Source organism: Anolis carolinensis, chromosome 5, assembly GCF_035594765.1.
Source record: "Anolis carolinensis isolate JA03-04 chromosome 5, rAnoCar3.1.pri, whole genome shotgun sequence".
Taxonomy (NCBI): domain Eukaryota; kingdom Metazoa; phylum Chordata; class Lepidosauria; order Squamata; family Dactyloidae; genus Anolis; species Anolis carolinensis.
In genome coordinates, this window is record NC_085845.1 from 172028379 (window position 1) to 172033202 (window position 4824).

At 41.0% G+C, this 4824-nt stretch overlaps 1 long non-coding RNA gene across 1 annotated transcript in view; it reads right to left on the bottom strand.

Annotated features, from left to right (window-relative positions):
* Positions 1–4396, bottom strand: part of LOC134299621 (uncharacterized) — a 24566-nt gene extending 20170 nt beyond the window's left edge. Inside the window, exon 1 of the long non-coding RNA XR_010006847.1 lies at positions 3061–4396. This is a non-coding gene — a long non-coding RNA (uncharacterized LOC134299621). The remainder of the gene's footprint in view (positions 1–3060) is intronic.
* Positions 4397–4824: the final 428 nt, after the last annotated feature.

A 4824-nucleotide genomic window follows, 5' to 3' on the forward strand; every position in this document is an offset into this window, starting at 1 on the left:
TAGGATGTGATGTTTGTGCCTCACGTCTTAAGACATTTAGTAAGGTGTGAGGCCACTTGCTGCTTTAAGCTCCTTTTCAGTTATATCAGTGATTCCCAACCTTTGGTGCTCCAGGTGTTTTGGACTTCAGCTCCCACAATTCCCAACTGCTGGTAAGATGGCTGGGATTTCTGGGAGTTGAAGTCCAAAACACCTGGAGGACCAAAGATTGGGAATTACTGCATGTCCTTCATCCAGAATACTCATCTGGTGCTACGAAAGCAAGTGATTAACCAATTGGATATTTTCACCTATTTCGAACTTTAGTGAAAATAAGGTCACATTGGGTAGGAAGGCCCTTCTTTTCCTCCTCCCTCCTCCTCCACCACCACCACCACCACCAATACATTGTTTCCCAAAGGATAGGAGAACTACAGTACTCTCTATTCCAATAAAATTATAACTGAAAACCAGAAATTGTGGAAACAATCAAAGAAGGGGGGCAAGCATGTGCAGCCTTTGGATCCACCACCATGAGTGAATGGTCATGGTGATGGCTGTGTATCCATTCTTGATATCACTGTGGTTGTTCCTCCTGTTGGTGTAGTTGAATTAAAACTCTTCTGGTCCTCGACTACAGGTTTTGTCCTGCCAGAGATTCCATGTAACTTGGAGCAGCTGGAGGACTCAGATAACATTAAGAGTGGATTCATGCTTCTATAACAACAGAGCCACCATCTACCCCGGAGGTAGGGGTAAACAAGGAAGCAGTATGTGATTTGTTTGTTTTAGGCTTTATTACAGGATGAGTTGCAGTGAGATATAAGAATCAAGTTTATACCAAAGGCATAATAGAATTACAGAACAACTCAGTGCAACCAAAGTGGTATGAAAAGAATCCTGGCTCATACGCTATTCCCTTGGAGATGTGCTGAATATGAGAAATGTATTTTTTTTTTTACATTTGCTCACTTTCTAACATGACGGCATGGGCTTTGCCCAGGTGACATCATTGCTCTAGTCCATCCTTTCCTACTGCCTGCAGCTGTTCCACATTTGTGAACTATGAAGGCACAGAACAGACAAGCCTGGGCCCAATCCGATTTCACTGCATCCCTCCCCATTCTTCCCTCCAGAAAGAGAGCATCCTGGCATTGGGCCCTGAAATGCTAAAATTATATCATAGACAAGCAGCAAGGTTCATTCCCACACGCCTCAAATAGTCAAACTGCCCTGGAATTTGGCCAGGTTTTGCAATGTGATGAGATGACACCCCATTCCCTGCTGGGTGGAGAGTGTTCCAGATCTTTGTAGCTTGAGTTTCAAATAAATTATAGTAAAGGAGGCCTCTCAGATTTTATTAGGAGAAGGTGCATTGATACCCGGCTTTGGTTTATGGATATTCTAGTCTCCATCTTTCCAAATAATGGTTACCTTTCCTTTGGCTGCAGGAGTCAAATCTGAATATCAAAGAAGCTTTGCAATATCATAGCTAAGGTGGAATGCTGGACTACAACTCTGGAGATCAGGATTCAATTCTGCAATTGATCGTGGAAACCCACTAAGAATACTAAACAGAGCAGACCATATTTTGCTTCCAAGAACAGATGAGATTGGGTGCCTTTACTGAGATAGTCCCTCCCAAATAGAGAAAGTGGATAGGTGGATAAATAGACTGACACAAGTTTGGCCAAGTGAAAAAAGGAAGCATGGAAGACAATGTCATGGCCTAAGCTGAAAAGATTTCTGCACAATCTTGTCTCGGTCTTGGCCTCATACAGCCTGGAACTCGACCTATCGAGCAGGAACTTAATTAAAATTCAGATGCTGTGACACTATCGTTTTTCCCAAAGGCTCGGGCATGCCATCACAACCCACACATTGAGAACCACTCGTGTAGATACACTCCAAGGCAGGGGTCCCCAAACTAAGGCCCGGGGGCCGGATGCGGCCCTCCAAGGTCATTTACCTGGCCCCCACCCTCATTTATAATATAATATTTTTATATCAGTTTTAATAATATAATATATTATATATACATATGATATTGATAATATTATCATGTTATACAATGTAATACTAATACCATATAATAATATTAATTACATGTTATATATTACATATAATATTACAGTATAGTGGTATAGTTCAATATAGTAATATATAATGCTAATATTGTGCTATGCTAATAATATAATATATTGTATGTACATACAGCTGCTCTGAGTTCCCTTCGGGGTGAGAAGGGTTGGATATAAATGTAGTAAATAAATGTAGTAAATGAATAAATAAATAATTTTAGACTTAGGCTCGCCCACTTGACTTGAAGGCACACAACAACAACAACAATCCTAATTAACTTGACTATCTCATTGGCCTGATAGGTTTATGTTGGTTAAAATTGTTTTCATTTTAAAATATTTTATTGTTCTTTGTTGTTGTTGTTTTGCTCTACAAATAAGACATGTGCAGTGTGCATAGGGATTTGTTCGTATTTCTTTTTCAAATGATAATTTGGCCCCTCAACAGTCTGAAGGATTGTGGACCGGCCCCCTGCTTAAAAAGTTTGAGGACCCCTGCTCCAAGGCATATTAGCAACTGCCTTAACCTTTCCTCTCCAGGAATAATATAGGTTGCCCACAATCCATCCTATGTACACTGACTTAAGAGTAAGCTACACTTCAGCACATGGAGAACACTTAGAAATTATGCTTGTAAAACTCTTCATATTTAAGGCAGTTTCAGTTATAGAGGAGAGAAAAAGAAATTTGCCTTCTCCCCAGCAAGTATCTGCAAGTCGATAACATTAATAAAAACCGGCCTGCCAAGTTGATCTCCCCTCCCCTCCCTTTTAAAGACAATTCAAGGGGCCCTACAGCATGATTCAGTTCCATCAGTGAATGGAATCTGGGGACCCCTTTAAAAGGTTTCTTTTGAGTTACTCTGTACAGGGTTAAATCTCTTTCGTTGCATCCAGCATCCTTTAGAGATCCCCAGGGTTAATATTTAAACAAGTCTCTATTGCTAATTAAATATACTGATGACCTCAGGCAGGTTGTGTTATCACCCTCTCACACACACCTGATGCATGTGTCAGGACTCTTTCTTCCCTCTTGGCTGCAAATGGATTCCTCCAGGGAGCTGTAATGAGAGAAGGGGGACACCGGCAGAGTGAAAATCTATGTCTGTATGTTTGTGTAAGGCTGGAGCTTATAATGACCTCAATCTCAGATTTCCTCTGCAAGAAGCACTGTAGAGAAGAAAGCCAGCGGCTAGTCCCATCTTAATTTCTTTCTAATAGGAACAATGTAGATCTAAATACCCCAAAGGCACCAGATACTGGCTCCTTCCACACTGCTCCTATATCCCAGGATCTGATCCTAGATAATCTTCTTATCCCATATTATCTGGCAGTGGAGTCTCACATAATCCAGTTTAAAGCATATAATGTGGAATCAGATCCTGGGATATAGGACAGTGTAGAAGGGGCCTTCATCTGATCTTGGAAGTTTAGCAGGGTCAGCCCTGATTCGTACTTGGATGGGACACCACCGATGAAAACCAGGTGCTATAGCCTATATTTCAGAGGAAGGAACTGGCAGGGCCACTTCTGAGTATCCCGCCCCCCCTCCCAGAAAACCCTAGGAAATTCATGATGTTGCCATAAATCAACAGGTGACTTGAAAAGATTTCGCACACTTGGTTACAATACTTATTATGGAATAGGAGTAATGCTGCAGCTGTGCTTCATGTTTTTCTACATATATATGTTAAATCTGTTACATATACACAGCTGGATCTACACTGCCATATAATCTAGTTTCTGGAACCAGATTATTCGCTTTAAACTGGATTATATGAGTCTACACTGCCATATACTCCAGTTCAAAGCAGATAATCTGGATTCAGGAACTGGATTATATGGCAGTGTTGATGGGGCCTTAGTGCCAAGTTTGGAAAAGTTGCCATTTTTTTTTACTATAGTTACCATTTTTGGACCATGCTAGCAGGTGAAATCTCATCCACACTCTTCTAAGCTCCATAGACTTTATGTGTATATGTATGTGTTCAGCAGTGATGTATGATGTTCACATTTGCTTCCTTATACAAAGTCAAAGCAATCCTACAACTTGGCCTTAATCAGAATGGGGAACATCAAACTTTGGTTTATGATCCTGGCTTGTTCTGAAAGTGGTAAACATCATTGCCTGGTCAAAGAAAATGGGAAAGCTTCTGGGAGTTTAAAAAAATCTAGGCTTAATCATAGTTTAAATAAAAAACAAAGTAGCTCATCGAATAGGCATTTTGCCGTATCTCAACTTGTTAAACGATTGCTCAAATCAGAACAGCATAGAGTTGCTTAATTCTGTAAAGCAGCCTTCTCCTATTTTTCACCCTCCATACATATTGGATTACGACTCTCATAATCCCACCAGCACAGTCAAATGGGATGATGGATGTTGTGATCCAACATATCTGGAGGATGAAAGATAGGAGAAGTCTGCAATAGACAGCAGACATTTACTAGAGACAAATGGAAGGGCGAATTATAGGATGTGCTGTTTCTCGAGCAGTGGAAGAAGCAACATCCGTGGCAATTCTCTCCATGTTCATTTAACAAAAGCGCCACAGCCCTGTCCCGAATTTGGCAAGCTCCAGTTTACAGGTGCATTGGCAACGCTTGAGAGAGGGACAGTCTGAGCCTCAGGTATGCACGTTATATATTTACTTTCAGTGAAAAGCTAAATTAGCCATGTCAGCACAGGCTTGGTGTTGACAACAGCTGTGCCAATACAGGAAAAGCAGAAACACAACAGCGGCCCATAATCTTGACAGAAACTTTCA